This window comes from Rhipicephalus sanguineus, chromosome 9 (assembly GCF_013339695.2).
Source record: "Rhipicephalus sanguineus isolate Rsan-2018 chromosome 9, BIME_Rsan_1.4, whole genome shotgun sequence".
Classification (NCBI taxonomy): Eukaryota; Metazoa; Arthropoda; class Arachnida; order Ixodida; family Ixodidae; genus Rhipicephalus; species Rhipicephalus sanguineus.
Genome location: NC_051184.2, coordinates 42,301,858 through 42,323,619, shown reverse-complemented (window position 1 = coordinate 42,323,619; position 21,762 = coordinate 42,301,858). Strand labels below are relative to the sequence as shown.

Below are 21,762 nucleotides of genomic sequence, written 5' to 3'. Positions count from 1 at the left end.
CGCGTGAATGGGTGACGTCAAACAGCTGCTTTGGGCTCTTGCCTTCTTCAAAGTTGTTGCAGTAGACAGCAATGAGATTCTTTGCGTCTGTCCTGGGCGACCATGGTAGTGGTCGAACCTGGGACTAATGTTAGAGGGTTGTTTGCAGACTTCTCGCTAGGCACTCCCTCGAAACGAGAATCATTTTTTTTTTGTTCTACCGCAACGAAGGAAAAAAAAAGAAGCCTGTCCTTCAATCCCGCAGTCTTGCGTATTTCGCGACGCAGTCTTTCAACAATGCTGACGTTTCGTTGTTACTTCTTCGGACGGCGCTCTCTAACGAAGACTGCGGTTACATCAAATTCCTCGACGTCGTGTTACGAGTGGCAATTTTAGCAATTTCTCGAAGTAAAGCGCTACTGTGGGAGTAAAACTGCTTGGCCCGAACGTCCAGTAAGATCAGCCGAAAGTAGCAGATGCTGTGGTGCTGCGAGGTTTCTTGTCGAAGCTTGACTCTGTCAATGCGGAATTCGCCGCGACCAACAAGTGCGTATGGGTCCGCAGACGCTAGGAAATCAAGTACTATCAGAATATCACTGAGTGATTGCTTCGAAGACGGCGTCAGCAGGCACAGTGCCGAACGGTTCTTGACGCAGTCCACAAGGGGAACCACCTGCAGCAAAATGGAAGAGAGAGAGAAAGAAATTCAGCCCGTTTTTGAGTATATTACAATTTTTTCATACTTTTAAGTACAATGCATCTGGGCACTGATGGTACATCAGCGAAGAGGAACGAAACTTATAGTGGGTCACCCTTATCCAGTGACGTCTAGTGCGTCTGTCTCTACCACGCACTGCTCATGGAGGCCGCTCGCTCTCAGGGTCCATTGATTTGAGCCGTTGATAAAGCTACCGGTCGACTCCTACGCCAGCGTTCAATAAACGCCTTTATCTAGAGTATTTTTTTCATTGTGATAAGGCTTGCTCTTAAGGCATAATAACTCGTGTGTACATAATACTGTGTGTAATAACAATATCTGGGGTTTAACTTCCCAAAACCACGACAATAATACTGTGTGTGCGTACACACAGTACACACCATACACAAATACACATAATACTGTGTGTATGTGTATTAGATGTGCGATGTAAAGCCGTTGTTGTGTATGAATTGAAGCAGTGCCTTCCAGAATTTGTTCTCCTGAATATTACCTCACGCGGATACCAAGCAGAGAATACAACTGGTGCTAGGCAAGAACAGACAGATGAGTATCTTGTCATATGAGCCTTCAATGAATCAATTCATTCATTCAAAAATTCTTGTTCACAAAAAATGTCTTCGTGCTGACCCGGCAATCACTGCTTAAAATCCCAATTTACATAAAACATCACTATGCTTCTCGTTAAAAAAAACAACAACTAAATTTCTAATAATCCAGGAGCGCTTCTCATTACTCAGCGGGACACGGGAGGATGTCGCGACGAATTTTCAGGCTCGAGCACCGCCAACGCGTCGTCCTCCGAAGAAAGATTCCTTTCAACCCGTAGCGCACCGGGCGCGCGGGGACACCTCTCGGCATTGTTCGCCGGGCACAGTCACGATCTCTTCTGAAAGCTTTGAAACGTAGCGTGGAACAAATCCCTAATACCCGGGAAGAGCCCCGAATGACGAATAAGGTGTAAAGAAATGAGACCGACGCCATGGCTGCCCCGTCTTCTTCCCCCTTTAATGGAACACCCTCATCCCATGATGATGATACGTATACCCCAGATGCGGCGGTCGTTTCCTCCTATTTTCAACACATTCCCGCCGCCGCCAAATGAACACACTGAATCGAAAGACGAGTATTGTCCCTCAGCACTTCTAAACTTCGTCAACTGGCTTGCATCGAGTTCAGTAGTTAGATGTTCAGTCGGTTACTAACGTTGCTGCATTTGGTAGAACATTTGCTGCGATGCGTCTGCTGGCGATGTATAGCTTTTACTTCCCCTTTCGCTCTTAAAGCCTCCTGGGCTATCAAAGGAACTGGGCATTCTGGCCTCGCGAATCTTCTATAGACCGTTATAGCGAAGTTTCATCAGGTAAGCGGTACACAGCAGGTGGTTTCAAGGGCCAACCCTGCGTGATCAGGATTCAGAATATTAATCACCTATAGGGTCTTGAGTATCGAAGCCGCCTTCGTTATGGTAGTTTGCACCTGCGCTTCATGTTCCTGCTGCTTCGAAGGCTGGGATACAGGACGGGTGTCGGGACAGAAATTCGTCGCCCTGGCCTCGCACGTCTCGAAGTTCTCATTGGTGAGAATCTTGTGATGGGCGGAGATACCATTGACTGGTCGGGGTGCAGGGCTCTCGATATGTTCCTCTCTATGTGCACGTCCAAGAACTTGGAAACCTCAGGTCGTCGTCGTAAAGGGCGCGTCAGTACGGAGCCGAAGTAGACGTGAGGGCTCCCGTCTCGCGAGCCTCCAGACGACGCCTGAACTCACGTGGCTGGGCTGTCAAGATGTACGTTGCTGACCTCGATGAACTGTCTTCCCTTGCGAACATCGGGCCATCGTCGTGAAGGGCGAGTCAGCACAGAGCCGAAGTAAACGTGAGGGCTCCCGTCTCGCGAACCTCCAGACGACGCCTGCATACACGTTGCTGACCTCCATGGTCTGTCTTGCCTTGCGAACATCGGGCCATCGTCGTGAAGGGCGAGTCAGTACAGAGCCGAAGTAAACGTGAGGGCTCCCGTCTCGCGAACCTCCAGACGACGCCTGCAGTCACTTCAGTCCATGGGTGCTCCTAGCGGTCTCAGTTCCAGCCGGAGTCGTGGTCCCGGGTTTCACGGCACCAAATGTAAAGAAATGAGACCGACGCCATGGCTGCCCCGTCTTCTTCCCCTTTTAATGGAACACCCTCATCCCATGATGATGATACGTATGCCCCAGATGCGGCGGTCGTTTTCTCCTATTTTCAACATAAGGAACGAAGAAGATGAAGGTGTGAAGGAAGTCTAGACATCAAGCTAGGTCCGGAGTACAGTAAGAGAGAAAAGTTCTCATTACAACTTCAAAACTGTTTTCGGGCCTAAAGTTCGCGCACGGTTGAGACCGCTGTGAGTAGTGTTTTCTTTATTCTCTTTTTTTTTCTCGCAAATAACAGAAACATATAAACAAACACAGAACATTCACGTTATCATACATGCATGTACAGACGAAATCTAGCAGATAATGAAGCCAAATAAGGCACAGGGTTCGTTAATTGTATTGTTTTAAGTGTATTGTAGAATCGCGATATAGATGTGAGGAAAGTAGAGTGGACGAAAAGACAACTTGCCGCCGGCAGGGACCGAACCTGCAGCCTTCGGATCCGAAGGTTGCAGGTTCGGTTCAAACACACACACGCACGCACGCACGCACGCACACACACACACACACACACACACACACACACACACACACACACACACACACACACACACACACACACACACACACACACACACACACACACACACACACACTATACATTAACACTACCTACTACCTTACCACTGTCTTAACACTTAACACTAACACGTACACGACCTTAGCAGTTTAGCGCACATAAAAGATAACTGGTATTTATAACTTTCGTACATTTAATCAACCTAAAGTCCTTTCAACCACACTCCACAGGCTTAGCCGCTAAACAAATTTTTTAAATTGGCCTTTTCTAAAATGTAGTCTGGGAAATTTCCCCTATGCATTTATTTTTATTAGCTTAAGCCCGTTCTACTTCAGGGCGATGCGGGTTACCTTCACGCTATTTTCGTTCTCTTTTCTCTCTGGGACACATACACACACACGCGCGCGCACACGCACACATTATGCAGGCACTTCGGCTTATCATAAAGGATTATGTTTGCAGAGCAGGATCTCAAGCGAAAGCTTACAATTCAGGTCGTTCACGGCGAAAGGACAACAACGTTCCGTACTTAAGTCTCGCGAGCTTAATTTTAGCTCCCTCCTTTCTTTCTTTTGCGTTCTCGTTGTCAGAGCACTTCGGAGAAACGGATCTCATCAGAATACTTTAGTTTTTGCTCCGGAGCAAACTCGCACTACCTGGAAGAACACAGCGGGAGGAAAAGCGTCACTTTAAATCGCTCGAGCTCCGGGTTCTCGCTCATTTGCATGCGTATTTCGCGAGCGAGAACAACAACGTCTTCATTAGTTTCACGCGACATCAACCGCGCGCAAACAGGAGAGCCGGTACAAGCCGAGCAGACGACCCAGGAAATTACACAGCACGAATGCGGCTGGAATCGCGAGAAGTGTTTGCATACCCTCAAGGAATGTATTTGTGAGCTGTTGCTTGGGCTTCGGGAACGGGGCGCAAAACGTGAGTCGTCGGTATCGTGGCCGTCCAACTTACGTTGTAACATTCATTGTTTCGCGTTCTTTGTTTGAAAAGACGGTCAGATCATTGGAAAAATAATCTGTTTTATATCTCCAAGTGGTATACGCATACAGGACGGGGCGAGACGGGCGAAACAGAAACACACACACGGCGCTTACTTTCAACGTGCTCGTTTGGTTCCGTCCTGCATACGCTACGCAATTTGCAGTTATGATGCAAAAAGTTATGATGCAACGTACAACGCTGGTCACTTTTGCGTTATCATACAGGCTTCCGGAGCTATTCCTGCAATGTGAGCGCTAACTGATACAGGTGTAAGCCATATTGAAACGGCAAGCACTGAAGAAGCATTGACAAAGCTATTGAAGAATGTAATAAACTGTTATTGTACTGGACTATTCGAGAATGTATTGGTCAACTTGTCAAGAATAGAGTTCTCGAGAAGTATTTATTAATGCACTGCTAAAACATTCAACGATGCATCGATACAACCGCAAAACATTTTAAGAAGGTACGCAGTGCTTGCCCCTTCTTATCACAGCATGTGAGCGCGTTCTACGCGCCAGACTAAAATTGAAATGAAAAAAAAAGTAAAAGATGCACATCTGCCTGTATACTTTATCTCGTGCTTGTGTGTGTGTGGCTTTTTTTCTTTGTATTTTCTAACCATGTCTCTTTTTTTTCTCCCTTACCTTCCTGTCCCCCCTTACTCCTTCACCAGTGCAGGGTAGCAAACCATACGCTAATTTTCTTCTGGTTAACCTCCCTGCATTTCACTCAACCTTTCACTCTAACTCCCCCCCCCCCTCCTCTTACTCGTCGGCATTGAATTGCCCATAAAAAAACGCCAGGCCTGCGCGGAAAGCGCAGCACAGTCACAGCGAAAGCTGGAAGAGCGGCATTTCTAGAGTCCGTTATAAACTCTCCTGTGGCTACCAGGGGCGTAGCCAAGGGGGGGGGTTGGGGGGGTTCAAAACCCCTTCGAAATTTTTTCAATTTTGCTTGCGTATATAGGCACGCACACATACAAACGCACGCACGAACATACATAAAGTATGGTTGAACCCCACCCGAAAAAAATTTCTGGCTACGCCCCTGGTGGCTACTAATACAGGTACATTAGCAACGTACCCACTACGCCACAAAGCGTAATTTTTGGGAAGTTGGGAAGCACCCAGCACGACATTATTCGTTGTTCTGCGGAGAAGCGAGGTACCATATGTAAGCGATTATGTGCAGTTTGTTGATGCGGCGGTTGATGACGATGAATAATTATGGTTGCGCCCTTTGTAATGGGTTGGAAGCTTTAAACGACCCACTAGTTACGTAATGCATATTGTGTGACGCCCGGTCGTTATTTAACTGTCCCACCACGCTTTATAACATACGTTAACCGGAGAAACGTAGAGCGAGAGAGAGAGAGAGAATTGATTTTATTGAGACCCTGAGAAAATGGATCATGGGAGCCTTATGGGCTTCCTTGGCAACCAACAGAAGTGCACTTGCGAGGAACCCACTACGCTATAAATCATTGTAATTTTTGAGAAGTAGGGCGGTAGGCACTGTGCCATTTTTCGTCATTCTACAGACAGCCGTGGTACCTGCTAAACGCATGTAAGGCATTATGCGCACTTTGTTGATGCTGTGCGTGATGACGATGAAGAATTATGGCAGAGCTCTTTGTAATGGGTTGGAAGCATTCAAGAACCTACGCGTTGCGCAATTCGCATTGTGTGACGCCTGGTTTCAGAATTCGCGTTGTGCGACGCTTGGTGCTTAGTTTACTCTCCTACCACGCTATATTGCATATGCTAATGTGGTTCCTTCCCGACATGAACCCTGTATAGGACCTTTTTGCAAAGCACTTGCTTAGCACCGGCATGGCTCAGAGGTTGGATACTGGGCTCCCACGCAGCGGACCCAGATTCGAACCTCGTTCCATCCTGGAATTTTTTTTCGTTTTTTTTTTTTTATTTCGAGCGATACTGGTTACGGGCACCGGCGGCGGCGGCGGCGGCGGACAACTACGGCACCAAAAACGGCCAGTGAAATGATCTCATAACAGCTTTCGCTGTAAAATACAAAACGCCACGTCAGCCTTACACGAATACACAACAAAAACCGCTGCCGTAATTTCACTGCCAAGAGTAATTTGCGTATGCAGATCGGGCCTCTTGCTAGTTTACTGGAAGCAAGTTGCATGCCTCACTTCACGCAGTTCTTCGGAACGGGCTCTCGCCACGGAAACATCGAGAGCTTCGGTTTCTTTTTACAGCGAAAGCTGTTATGAGATCCATTTCACCGGCCGTTTTTGGCGCCGTAGTTGTCCGCCGCCGCCGGTGTCCGTAACCAGTATCGCTCGAAATAAGAAAAAAAAAACGAAATAAGAAGAAAAAACTTCCAGGATAGAACGAGGTTCGAACCTGGGCCCTCTGCGTAGGAGCCCAGTATTCAACCTCTGAGCCATGCCGGTGCTTGAAACTGCTTTGCAAAAAGGTCCTATACAGGCTTCATGTCGGGAAGGAACCACATCAGCATATGCAATATAGCGTGGTAGAAGAGTAAAATAAGCACGAAGTGTCGCACAACGCCAATTCTGTAACCCGGCGTCACACAATGCGAATTGCGCAACGAGTAGGTTGTTGAATGCTTCCAACCCATTACAAAAGGCTCTGCCATAATTCTTCATCGTCATCAGGCACAGCATCAACAAAGTGCGCATAATGCCTTACATGGGTTTAGCAGGTACTAACGCGCTCCGTAGAATGACGAAAAATGGCACAGTGCCTGCTGGCCTACTTCTCAAAAATTACAATGATTTATAGCGTAGTGGGTTCCTCGCAAGTGCATTTGTATTGGTGGCCAAGGAAGCCCATAAGCGCATGATCCACTTCCTCGGGGTCTCAGTAAAATTACAATGATTTATAGCGTAGTGGGTTCCTCGCAGATGCACTTGTATTGGTTGTCAAGGAAGCCCATAAACGCATGATCCATTTCCTCGGGGTCTCAGTAAAGTTCTCCGCCCCCCCCCCCCGTCTCTCTCCCACGTCAACGTATGTTATACAGCATTACGGGAGAGGGCAATAGCGACCGGGCGTCACCCAATGCAAATTACATAACTGGTGGGCCGTTTAAAGATTCCAACCCATTACAAAGGGCTGCGCCATAATTCTTCATCGTCATCAGTCGTCGCATCAACAAAGTGCACATAATGCCTTACAGACGTGTAGCTGGTGCCTCGCTTCTCCGCAGAATGACGAATAATGGCTTAGTAGGTGCTTCCCAACTTCACAAAAATTGTGATTTATGACGTAGTGGGTACCTTTCTAGTGTACTTGTATTGTAGCCCCAAGAGAGCTTAACGGGCTCTAGAAACGCCGCTCTTCCAGCTTTCGCTGTGACTGTGCTGCGGTTTCAGCGCAGGCCTGGCGTTTTTTGTTCTTTTATTTTTTTTAGCTGTGTGCGAGGTCCAACTACGCTACGACTTTCGCGGAGCGAGCACTGTGACAGGAAAGTGAGCAGCGACATAACCATATAAATCAGTGCAATGAAATGCGATTCATTTTGCAACTCCCTACAACACAAAAGCAAAGCAAAAGCAAAGTATAGCAACAACGAAGCAACAACAAAGCAACAGCAATTTAACAGCAACGCGAGAGCAAAGAAAGAGCGTATGAATAGCAGAGGTAACAACCAAGCAATCAAGCGCTGTTCATTTCAAGCCCCGAAGAAGAGCAGCGGTGTGAGCGAGTAGAAAATCACTGATTCTCGCAGCCAATCAACGAGCGCTGCCGTCTCCGTCGCACTTTTGCTACCTCGTTCCTGTCCAGGGATTTACCGACTCCATTTGCCGTTCGCCTTCAGACATTTTGTAGCAACGGGACGGCGCTGTCGTGTCTTATTTGGTCCGCATTCATTTCGCGTTTGCGGAGACGGCACTAGATACCGTCAATCCTCGCAGATAAGCGGCAGCATTCCGAAAAACAAAACGTTCTCTCTCCAAGGCAACCAAAGAAAAACATTTTTCAGCCTGATCCACATATTTTTCACTATTTCGTAAGATCCTGCTTAGTGTATTAAAGCATTGTATGTTATAAAAGTCTATAACAAACAACAAGATGTCCTATAAAGAATGAATTAACAGGAATAGGTGGCTTATAGTGGGTTTCAGGCACCGACTCTTCTTCATACAGCCTCTATAGCACATCGTCTCCAAACTCTACTTTGGGCTTAACAAAATGTGTGTCACGGATGATTAGTACAGTCTAGCATGGTATAAGAAAGCGCAGAATTTACATTGCTTAAGGAGTCAAAAGAACAAGCCCTTTGTTTTTTTACTGTCTCGTGGTACCGTGCGGAGCATGCGCATTTTGATACCACAGAAATTGTCCCATTCAAATACAGTCATGGACAAATGAAAAACGAACAAGTTACGGTTGAGTAAAATGCACCCTTTCTTTCCCGCTTATGCCAGTACGTTAAGTACCAGCGAGATTTCAGCTGCCACGCCTATCTTGAGGCTAGAAGAAATTCCGGGAACACGTAGTTAGCTGTCAGAGATAAGGCTCTGGAGTTATCAGCAGCGAAACTTATTCTACTTCGCAATTTCTTGCGCTTGATTTGTACATGACTGTACATGTAAAGTGCAGAAAGAAAAATACTTTTTGCGAGAACAGCTACACAAGTTTAAACATAATTTCGTGCAAATGGGTTCCGTTGCCCCGCCACGGTGGTCTAGTGGTTATGGCGCTCGACTGCTGACCCGAAGGTCGCGGGATCGAATCCCGGCCGCGGCGGCTCCATTTTCGATGGAGGCGAAAATGTTTGAGGCCCGTGTACTTAGATTTAGGTGCACGTTAAAGAATCCTAGGTGGTCGAAATTTCCGGAGCCCTCCACTACGGCGTCTCTCATAATGATATCGCGGTTTTGGGACGTTAAACCCCAGATATTATTATTACATATGAGTTCCATTAACTCCAGCACGCATAACTTTGATTGAAATCATACAGTATTTGAAAATAATCCAATAAATGCCTTAAAATAAAATTTAAAAAGAATAACGAAAGCTAGACAGAATGTCTCCAAATACGCAACTTCTGACTCAGGAAAAAGATGTGATAATTGTGCAGTTCACACCTGTTAGTGCCTTCCAAAGCGGTAAGCGTTAATATACGAATTGAAAAGTTTTTGCGAAATTGTTGCCACTTTACTAAATGCCCGTAACAAGACCACCGGCAAAAAAAGTAATAATGAATTCTTCTTCTACGTGAAATCCTCTATTTCGACACAGAACGTCGCATAGTAGCATCGTATTATAGTCGAGGGTGGCACAACACGCGAAAATTCACGGTACTCCCGCATAACATTTTCCAACCTGCGCCGTTTCCCATCTCCGCAACTGCCCGACAACGAGGTTTTCTTGAAGTGGCACATAACGAACTCACGTATGCACAAATATCTCTTCTGCATTCTTTTCTTTCTTTCCCCTTCTCTTCCTTGTTTTTCTCCTGTAATCAGCTTTCTTGGCCTCAGGACGTCGCCTTATTACGGCTATTGTCTCTGTTATCAAATCAAAGAGCGAGAGCAAAAGAAAATAAGTAATCACGCAGAAAATAATATTTTTTTTTTCGTCGGCGAAGTGGTTCACGTGGAGCGCAGCGATTCCCGTCATTGCAAGCACCGCACGCTAGGCCACTGAGTGCCGTTTCGTGTACTACATTTTCTGCGCCGATGTAGGCGCCATCATGTAAGAAGGGTGGCGCCTTTTAGAAAACAGTGAAGGAATGTGCCGTCGTCACACATAAAGGTTATTACGAATAGGCGGTGACTTTAAGAATAAAAAAAAAAAGAAAGATTTCCCGTTGCCTAAATGCTGGTTTGAAATGCGATGCTGAGCTCGGGATTAATTTGCTCGCTCGCGCAGACAAGTGCGAAAAAATTTGGGATGAGTGTGCAGGGATTTGTAACAGCGCTTGCATTCGTCCATCATTTCCCTCCTTTGTCGACCTGCTCGATTTACATATCCTTATTTCTGTGGCCCTGATCCAGTTCACCATCGCAGATAGTGCTTCCAAGCTCCCCAGAAGTGGGCAATCTCTATCTGATTCTATTAATAGCTTCGGTACCCACCGTAACAAAACTTCCTTCCATTCCCGCAAGATAGCTTCGCCGCAGGTAGGCTGTTAGCGCGGCAGAGCACGCTTTAAAGGAATCGCCGAAAAAATAGTTGTGTAAGTGATGCGTAAGCGCAGAAGTTTGAATGTGAAAGCCTTAGATGCTTCATCAAACGCGAAAATTCACTGCCGGCGTCAACGCGACTGATGCCAAAAGTAATCATATTGTGATGACGTAACCCAATGACGTCACCATGGCGTCTCAGATCGCTGAAATTTGTGACGTCGTCGTGAAGTCATTATGTCGTTACTATGACATCGCATGACGACTTCATCGCATGACCTCGTCGCTTGATCAAAGGTGGGCCGATCACGGAAGCAGTGCAAAACCAGGTGACGTGCAGAAAGCTTTACAATGCCTCCAATCTTGGAGGCAGTGCAAAACCACGTTACGTGCAGAAAGCTTTCGGAGGTGGGTGAAGGGGGATCAATACATGGACTGAGAAGAAAAAGAAGTAGACGGATTTCGCCTTCGAGTCGTCTTAGCGAATGCATACCGGGCCCTAGAACGTTTTTTTAGGTTTCGGCCCTACATAGAAGGCTTGCTTCAATTTACGGTTCTTTAGGTGACGCAACAAAACTTAAACGTCGCTCAAACTGTTCTTGCATCCTTCCTCATCCCCCGTGGTTCTCCGGTATGAAACTCTAACTCAACTCACTTCGATTTGCATTTACGCTACTCATCGTACCTACGTATTTTCGCAAAAGAAAAAAAATTACATATCACGTCATCACGTCCTCTTTCCACGAACCTGCATTGCAGCAATACAACGACAAGTGAATGCCGCACACGAAATAGAGGGGAGAAGAGCCGAACTCTTGGATCAACATCTCCAACCAGTGGGGGCGGACTAAACGGGCGCAGATTGATTGCTTCCGCAAGAGTTCGACCGCCACGCAAGCATAAATCGGAACCGCCGAACGAGGAGTGAATCCTGCCGAGATTGCGTGCGAAGACACCCCGCATAGACTTTGGGAGTCGCCGCGTCTCCTTCAGCTTATGGGCTGAAATATGTTCATGTCGACAGGCTTTGTGAATGAATTCTATTCTAAGACGGTATGGAAAAACAGGGATGTGCCTTGTTCGGAGCGAAGGGGAGATGCAAAGCCGCGCAAGCGCAGTTTCACAAGTGTCATCGCGATGCGCTAAGAAATGGGAAACGCTACTCGTACCTGACGATAACTTGGGCGAGTAACGTTGCTAATTACTTTTAAAAAACTAAGCTGTAATTAGAGAAAAGTCGATGCCCCTACTAACTACAGCTAACTGAGTCGTAAATAACATGGCAATGACGACTTTTCGAAGCCTTCAAGTTACCAATAGACATAATAAATAATTATATCACGCCCTTAAACTAAATTACGTTTTGTAAGCTAACCTGAAATGTTATTAACCAAAGTATGAAAATATTGCATGTTTTATTTATGTTCTATATGCTAACTTTAAATACCGCTAAACTGTTGGATACAAGTTAGATATTTTCATTATGGTTTGTATGCTATTCTAACAGGTCGTTAAATTATTATATAACTCTCTCATCTGCCGCTAAATTTATGTGTGTGATAGCTAGGTGCATCCATACTGGCATTCTGCTAAGCATTTAGATGCTTGTTACACGTTTCTGTTTGACCACACTTCGTTTAACAAAGTCCAGTTCAATTGAATTCAATTCAAATCAATGTCTTTTAATTTACAGTTTCAAACGCACGTCTCAGCCAGCTTCGGTTTTTGTTAACTTGGACCTAAAGCTCAATGCAAGGGCGTTCTTTGCGCGGGAGCGTTGTGGTCCGTGGGGTATACGAACCCATAACCTTTTTCTTAGCAGTAACTCTATTGCATTATGCTTCCATGACAAGAGAAGAAACAAAATGAATCCTGCTATTAATAAACTGTAGTTATCACGACCTTTCCATAACAACCTATGCAGAAATTTTACGCACGTGCAACTCAACATCACCTGGACGGAAACACTTTCACAGTCGACAAGATCTCAGAACCATGGGGCTGTGTGTCACAGTTCCGAGATGCAATGAAAACGCTACTGCGATTTCTTAAACTGCTCCTAAACAACCTCTGACAATACAGAGAAAGAGTGCGTTATTCTCTTCTGGCATTTCCAGTCTTTTCGCCACACACTGGTGACGCCAGCAGTCTGTTCACGTGACGTCATGAGGAAGTAAGCTCTCTATTGGTGCAGATACGAAGGATATCAGTTGGGAAATGTCTCCTTGCTTAGCCATGCAGTCGCACGCCCTTCGTGCCTTGTCTCGCATGACTATCGTGCGAGATCAACTGATTTCACTTCGTTTTGTGCGTTTTCAAAAACGACTGCGCAAGCGGAGATAACAGCGCGTGGCTGAAAAGTGCGAAATCCTGATAAGCTCAACGCTTAGTGCTGACATTGTATGCGTGTTTTATGAAGAAATAAGTGGTTGGCTGGAAGTAGCACCTGTGGGAAGGGTAGTGAAGCCGAGAAAGAAACAACTCTCTCGTCTTTGGACTGGTAGTGATTTAGAGGCCCTTTAAGGATACTGGGCTGATTCACCTTCTGTGATGTCAAGCGTGGAACTGTTGTCACATCGGTGGTAACAGTGACTTTCCTCTCCTCCTCTCTCACTTTTCTTTCCCTTCCCCAGTGCAGGGTAGCCACCGCGCTCAGCCCTAGTTAACCGCCCCATGTCTTTCATTCATCCCTAATTTGCGACTTCATTTCCCATCCGGACTCTACCGTCGAGATGCAACTTTTCTGTGTCGCATGTGCTTGGTTGTGGCCTTTAAGATTGCATATTGTAATCTAAATGGAATGGCCAACAGTACGGCATGCACCTCATGCGGCCGTGGGGAGACGTGTGAGTACATTCTGCGCCACTGCCCATCCTACCAGACTAAACGAATTGTTCTAGGAGCCGAACTCGACCGTCTTGATGCAAGGCCGCAATCAGAAAAGAAGATCCTGGGACCATGTCACACGGTTTCGTGCGTGCACGAGGCCACGAGAACACTGCTGAGCTACTTGAAGGCGAGCGGACTTCACGAGCCCCTGTGAACTACCAGAGCGAGTTCGTGTTGTGTGTGTGTTCTCACCAGGGCTGGGCAAAGATACTTTAAAATTGTATCGCGATACGATACAAGATACTCAGGCAAGAAGTATTGGAGATACAGATACAAGATACTGCCACAGTAATTGTATCCGATACGATACTTGGCAATTGTATCTTAAGATACTTCGATACATTCTCAAATTTGTTATTATAGATCTATATAATGTAGCAGCAAACGCCTGCGCACGAAAATTTCTTCTTGAAAATTTCTTAACTGTGACCTATTTTGTTTCACTTGAACGAAATGTCTGTTAGTATCTCAAATGTTTTGCCCTTCTTGCTTAAAGTACATTAGTTTCCTTCCAAAACAACTTATTGGGGTTTGTTTTAGCTTCGTCAAAGGACAACTCTCTGTACACTTCGCTGACAGCGGTTCTTGCTTTTCATTTTTGCAATTGATGGGAGTCACTGCTCAGCTTGCCGACCAGCTAGCGGGTTGCCATATAATCACAATATCCTCTATAAGAAGCCTTCGCACAACGGCGCAAATACCGGTGTGGACTTTTACCTTGTCCGTAAAAGACAGTTTGCACAATACCGTATATCCAGACAGGTGTACAGCAGCAACAATGCTGGTAGCGACTTTTTTTTTTTTTTGGTGGGGGGGACGCATGGTGTATACTAGGGGTTTGAGACCTTTCGCTAGCGGTCCGGCCCGCACACATGACCGTCTTCGTCCCATTTGTTTTTATTTTCTAAATAAGTATGTTCGTGAGCTACACTGACATGACAGGTCTCAAGCGTTCCTTTCGCGAGGAACATGTGGTCACCATGTGCTGAAACATAACCGTGGAACAAAAACCCTATATTTCAGAATCTGCGTCCAGAATTCACTCGTTGTGTACATAGGTATCGATGTTTCTCGAATCCTGACTCCAAAGCCCCTTAGATATGACCTATATATGAGACACGGGAAAGGCTTCCTTTCGAATAGCAACGTCATTTTGTTCAAGCTCTCTCCCACTGTCTTCACTGTCCCGGCCCTTGGAACTAAATTTCGCGACTGCGGCCCGTTGGCTATAAGCTGAGTTTGAGACCCCTGGTGTATACGTATATGACGTAAAACTGCAATGAATTTTCATATTCTACTTATCTGCTAGCGTAAAGGATTCTGTGTTGACATACTCACTAACTTGCAATCTTTTAGCAATATTTCTTCAACGAGGGAACATGTGCAACACAGAAACGTCTCAGACGTATTGTATAGTTGCACAAAGCGTCGCAGGACACCGCCGCTATTCGCGCTATTGCCGCTTATAGCTCCCATTACGTGGCGATTAGTAATACAAAAAATATTTGAGAAGGCCTAAAACAGGAAAACAAATATAAGTAAAATAAAGAGGTGGTTCTGTATCAAACATTCACATTGAATGAGTACAGAAATACAATACAGACGGCGCCCTTAATATCTATGAGCATGAAGTGTCGTCAAAATACCTGTTGAGACAATAGAAAATTCAGTTCCTATCTAAAATTGCCTGAAACGGCTCGTTGGGATGCTCATGACTAAAATGGAGCATTCAGTAAAACAACGTTTCTCGAATCCCCTTCCTAATACCTTTAAAATGGCTCCTAATGATTTCCATTATTATAATTCAAACTCAATTTCGCTATTTTCCTAAGCGGTAAGCGGAACGTTTTGTACTGTAACTCAAAGGACGCCCACATAATTATATATGTGTTGTCAAAATCACCTTGGCAACGTGTAAATGTGTAAACAATAGTAGAAATATAAAACAGACAGAATAAAGCAGAGACCTTATTTTGGGAGCGCGTTACAAAATACATACTGCAGTGACCTGACCGGAAAAACAGTACAGAGACCTAGATAATGTATGGGATGCAATATGACAGCTAAGAAAGCACTTGTGCTAATAATCAAATTATGATTTCATAAATGCTTCGAATAAATGTATCAGGAAGTGAAAATACGGTACGCCAAGATATTTTCTGCGAAGTAAACGCTTGCTCTATGAGATCTAGCATCAGTACTAGTGGTGCTCAAGTTGTTAGAATCTTATTTGCATATAAGTTAATTCATTTAATGAAAGTCAAACTTACATCTAAGAGATCCTTCAAATTGCTGATATGCAAAATCCACGAGACACAAAGCAACCCCATTCTTGCACGCATCCCATTTCGTTACGGAGCAAGAAGCAAAACGCAGGAGAATCTTAAAGCAACATCAGAATTTGCGCGATAGACGCTGCACGTAGTGGAGTACGCGGCGCAGGACAGTGGCTAAGAGCAAGTGTCGCGGAAATGGCGCAACTAAAAAGAAAAAAAAATCGAGAAAACGAAAGGTGCGTGGGCTGGGCGTAGACGTCCACGCCCTGAATTGTCTTCCTCATCTTCTGCCCTCACTGGAGCACTCTGGCTGAAAAATAAAATTGCGTCACTGCCCTTAGAATTATCCAGATGGCTTAGTGGTACCAGTACCAGCTTGAGAAGCGGATCTTGGCCAGCAATTATTGTTTCGCATGGTTGTGTTGCGATAAGAGTATCTTGTATCTCAAGATACACGATACATTATCGAATGTATCGGAAATACAGATACAGATACTCATCTTTCGAGACGTATCGCGATACAGATACAAGATACCTATAGAGTATCTAAGATAGTATCTAAGATACATGTATCTTCGATACTGCCCAGCACTGGTTCTCACTAACTGTTCATTTCTTCTTTTTGTTACTCTCGTTCTTTCTTCTCTATCTTATCTATTATTCCCCTTTCCCCCACCCTGTGTGTAGGGTAGCCAATCACGCCAAAGCAGCTTGGTTAACCTCCCTGCCTTTCCCCTACGTTTTTCTCTCCTCCTCCCCCTTGCATTAAATATTACACATTAATCGTCCTTCACACTACGACGCTGAAGGGACCGTTATCAGAAAACAAGAGGCGAAGCATCGAAGCTCCCACCTCGGGCCTCTAAGCAAAAGGAAAGTAGGAGGGGGAGGGGAGGAGGGGGGGGGGTAGCGCTGATGAACGACAATAGGCTCGGGACATTTCGTGGCGTGCAGTGCGTCTCTCGCGATGCGAGCGCGCGAACGACCAGACACGGGGCAGCGTTGGCGTGCTCTCTGGGAGACAGATCGAGTGCAGGCTCGCGGGGCCAAGATTGAGAGGCATTCGTTTCGATTATCCATCCCCGCGAGGCTCTCGCATCCGCATACGGCAAAAGCGTGCAGCCTTCGGAAAAACTGGAGGGGAAATCTATGGAAACCACGGAGTCCGCGGTTTCCGTAGATTTCCGTAGAAAGAGAAGAATGTTAAGGGAAAGCGCGCGCTTCTGTGTTGTAAAGTCTTCGTGAGCTAGAAGATATGGTTACAAGAAATATGCCCACAATTTCTGGGACTTTTTCGGATGCAACACTTGCAAGATACGTTTATGAAGGAAGGCTGAGTCGGAATGTAATCACGGTGCTGTAATTCCAGTCATTTCAATATTACGATACAGTGCGAATCTGGCTCTACTAGAACATCATGCTTAGAAAATTACGTACACAGCAAGACAAGCGCTCATTCTATTCCTAGAAATAAATCTTTCATTTGACAGTCAGCGCTCGTACCGTGTTGTTCTTCCCTTTCGTCTCTCGGTTTTACTTCGCGCTGTCCATTACCATTCATACCAACTAGCCAATCTTACCACTCTTTTGAACTCTATTCCTTGCATTATCCACTGTCTCGCGCTGTTAGTAGTTTCTTATGGACTCGGTATTACCACAAAGAACAGGCAAACAACGAAAACGGCTTCCCGGGATAACTGTTTGAGATTTGGACAGTACAAATACAAAACCAGTTGATAGCTTATCGAGAAGGTAATGTAGTTGAAGCGCATTCTAAATGGGCCGAATAATCTATCTATAGTAGGTTTCCATAAGCCCTTTACTCGAAAAAAAAGTATGAGGTGTTACGTCCGAAGATCCCAATATGATAATGAGGTGCGCCGTACTATTGGAATCCAGGTTAATTTTGACACATTCAGTACTATAACGTGCATCTAAATGTAAGAACAAGGGTGCTCTTGCATTTCGCCCCCATCGAAATATGGGCGCCATGGCCGCGAATCAAACTCGCGCCCTCGAGCTTAACAGTGAAACGCCGCTAATCCTACCGCGGCGAGTGCGCAGAAATGCGACACTGGCCCACGAGAGTATTGCCATAACAGAATTTAACGGAGTTTCGATACTCAAGTTTTTTGCAGCAGAGCTGTTATTACACTTGAGGTTTGCCGTGCGTTGTAGATAGAACATTATCATCATAATGAACCGGCACGCGCTCACTGACCGACACAGGCATTCTGTCAGATAGTTAAAAATACAAGCTGCAACGTACATTACAGCTCTGGTGTGATCCAGCCTTCAGACACTTAGTGAGACACTTAACTTAGTGAGACACTTAACTGCACTACGTTTTTTTTTTTAGGGGCGAAGCTCCTTAAAGCGGCACCCGTTCGTCCCTCGTAGTGCGTAACCAGTCGTAACGCTAGTACCAGATCTTGACCTCCAAGGTGGTGCCGGTGGGAGATTTCTCCTGTGCGTTGTTGAACAATAAAAAATTCGCAGCGTGCGCGTTAACTAAAAGCCGAATTCTTCTGTCTCTCATTCCCCATTAGCAGCCATTGGCATGTTCCAGTAGGAAACGTTAGTAGAAGTAGAAGTGTAAGTGTTAGCTAAAAGCCGACTTCTTTTGTCTCTCATTCCCATTAGCAGCCATTGTTTACCTCCAAGGTAGTGCCTGGTGAGATTTCTCCTGTACGTGATTAAACAATAAAAATTTTGTTCAAAACGCCGTTGATTGATGAAATAAACCAACGAAAGACGCCAGATGTTTTCTAAAAGCAAAACGAAAAGACGCCAGATGTTTCTAAAGCAAAACGAAAAGACGCCAGCTGCTTAACGAAAGACGCCAGATGTTTTCTAAAGCAATCGTTTTCTAAACAATGAAAATTCACAGTGTACATGTAAAATTAAAGTGAGCTGCAAGTCGTCATAACTCTCATCGAACCTTTAGTATAAACGCGCCCGATCTGACGTCGGTGATGATGTACTGGGCAGAATTCACGGAAGATTCACGGTTTACCGATGAACCTCCGCAGCTTCGCCCACTCATCATCATTCACTCCGTGGATATGCTGTTTTTTTGTAACTTCTCGCTATATAAAAAAAATATGTATGCTACCTACGCCTCAAACCGAGTTGCTCCCGCTCCTTTCTCTGTCATATCTTATACTTGTATTCGGTGGTTCCTTATGCATCAGCCTTTCTTTCAGTCATATATGCGTATACCGGAAAGAAGATGTTGTCGTTCGTTCAATGTCATCATCAACATCAACGTCACAGTTTATTAAAGACAGAGGTTAAGCGTTTCCATATGTCTAAACATTGAAATGAGTGTTTCCCGCAAGCCTTATGGCTATATTTTAACAGCGCCTGCGCGAAATTATACGACTCCCGCCTTGTACTGCTTGAACTACGCTGCGCCGAACTCGTATGGAGGTGCACAACGCGCGCAATGCAAGAGTCGAGTACGAGGCACGCGATGCGCCCGAATCGTGCCAGCATAGAAAGGATGGAAAGCACGGGAAACGAACGACGGACCAGAGGCAATAAAGAAAGACAAACGAATGCCTCGAGACAAAGGATGCATCCGGGTGGTAGGGTGATCCAGCACGGCTCCCGAGCTCGTTGTGCTATTCGCTTTACAACTCAACTTCGTTCTGCCTCACTTTGTTCCACTGAATCTCCCAGCATTATCTTTCCGCTTCACGAATAAGGAGACAGCGCAGATATCAGATAATAGTCAGAGGATAAAGTCCTGCAAAGGCCCTTCCTTCGCAATTATAATTTGCCTCGAAACACACACGCACACACACACACACACAAAATGTAAAACAGTGCTCGGAGACAACAGTGCTCCCGCGATGCTACTGCAAAAAAAAATTCTCAGTGGCGTTCTGCTGATCAAAGCAAAAGTGAAATAAAGAGGGATCCATTCATGTCATCGAATCAAAGGCAGGCTTTTCATGGAACAACTTAGAAGCCGAGCTCTTTTATGCAACTTCAATTTGATTAGGAACCGTAATTCTGTGGACTGCTTCGTCACTCTAGCTTTTAAGGGGTCCTGAACCAATCTCGTCCTTCTTGAAAAACCACATACAGCGGAAAAGCAGACACTGCTGTAAACAGCACAGCTAAATATTGCAGTCGCGCGCGCCAAGGCGAGTTCACAAGCAGAGCGCGAAGTTGCCACTTGCTCTAGCGCCATATCTGCATACAGAGGCCCGTACGCTGTTTGGAGAGCGATCATACAACAGGTCTTTCGTCACACAACTGATTACTGCTACTGGCCGATAGCTGACATAAACCAAGAGCGGCGTTTGGATCGGAAGCGCTTCTTTCCACGGTATGCGGCCACGTGGCGGGGGCGCCACACTCTATAGCGTGCTAAAGGTACACAACAGCAACACTAGCGCGCAAAGGAATAACACCGGGAGAAAGCGATCACGTTTCATGACGCGCGCTCAAGGTCATAACGGGCGCGTGACGTAGCTGATTTTCTTCGTGTCAGCCTTCCCTGTGTAGCTTTCAGCTCGCTCGTAGGGAGGAAAGAAGAGGGGGGGAAGCGCTTAGAGTTCATGTTTCAAAAATCAAGTAAGCGCTGCCCTGCCCACTTCTACTGTACACGTTTTTCGGTGCGCTTTAACCTAATTTTTGAAAGATAAACATAAACCAACTATCCCAACTCGCCATCTTGCAGCGCTTAAAGCGCGCGACATGTCCCTGTAACTCCGCTCGTATCGGCGGATTCAAAAAAATTTTGTGGCGATCGATTACTGAGACAATAGACTCCGATACTGAGTTCAATCGATCATTACTTCGAAAAGTGGTTCCTTACCCCTTTAAGCTTTGCTTTGCATGGAGAAAGCAAAGTATTTATTGCATAATAGGGAGAAAATGAGAGAAGACACAGAAAATGCATAAATTAACCAGGCTGCACTTGGATGGTTACCATACACTGGGAAAGGTAGTACCGAGCAGAACAGAATGAAGAGGTAACGAAACGAATAGCAACTGCGCAGTCGCAGGACGACTGCATTCTGCGACCGTACGTAATTGTGCGATGAACGCTGTTGCGCGTGAGCGGGAGTGGCTCACATTTAATAACAAGCAGCAAGAAAGGTATGCTGCAAAACACTTCATTAAAAAACACCTGCTCGGAACCACTGAGCTTCCCCAAGAACGTTTCGTAAGATACGCATGTAAATGCTCTGACACAAAAACAAAACGACAAGCGCAGCAGCAGAACGACAATTATTCTCCCATCCTTTTGTTTGTCGTTGCACGAAAGAACGTCATGCGAAAACACAGTATTCGCAACCTGATCAAGACAGGAATGCCAGGTAATACAAATGTTGCATCAGCCGGAGCCGCGCATACATGCACAATAAATAAGCAGCACACGCACTCTGAGATGCAAGGCAGAAGAATGCACGCACGCTTTTGTTTACGAGCGCACACTTGCGCTGTTATGAAGCAATGTGACGAAAGCACGCCGTCCTCTTGTTTTCACGAAACAAAGCTTTATTACGGTGAAACTCGCTCTTGAATCATCCTCCCACATTAAGGGTGCTCCCTTACCGATAGTAACGCTCAGTACCTGAGCGCAATGAACACCGAGCAAGCACCTGCTCTCGACCAACGACAAAGTATGAGCACGTGCGGTTGAAACTGCGTCTAAGTGGACAAGAAGAATATGAATAAGAAAAAAAATCACAGTTTCGCCGCAAGGGCGAAGAAATGAATGCGATAGCAAGAAACTAATGCTATACGAAGTGAGGCTCGCCAGTGGATACTCTCAGTTTGAACAGCGCTCCTGTTGCAAAGGCGGCCGAAGCAGCGAAGGAAACTAGCGTGCTTCAAGTGTCGAGCTGTGACACTTGATAGTTCGCGCTCATCTTCTGTTTGTTCGTTTAGCGGCGTCTCTTGAGATCGAGTGTCTTTCGTACGCTCCGTAACATGAGCGCAGACACTACGGTGAAAGCTTCAAACAACCCTCTTGCCCTCACCACGAGAAAACCGCGCGAGCAGACAGCGGAAGGCCAAAGTTCTCCCTGCGAAG

The 21,762-nt window shown here is 45.7% G+C and overlaps 1 long non-coding RNA gene across 1 annotated transcript in view; it reads right to left on the bottom strand.

Moving 5' to 3' along the window:
• Window positions 1-419: 419 nt before the first annotated feature.
• LOC119405051 (uncharacterized) overlaps window positions 420-21,762 on the bottom strand; it is a 99,041-nt gene continuing 77,698 nt past the window's right edge. Inside the window, exon 3 of the long non-coding RNA XR_005186415.2 lies at window positions 420-652. This is a non-coding gene — a long non-coding RNA (uncharacterized LOC119405051). The remainder of the gene's footprint in view (window positions 653-21,762) is intronic.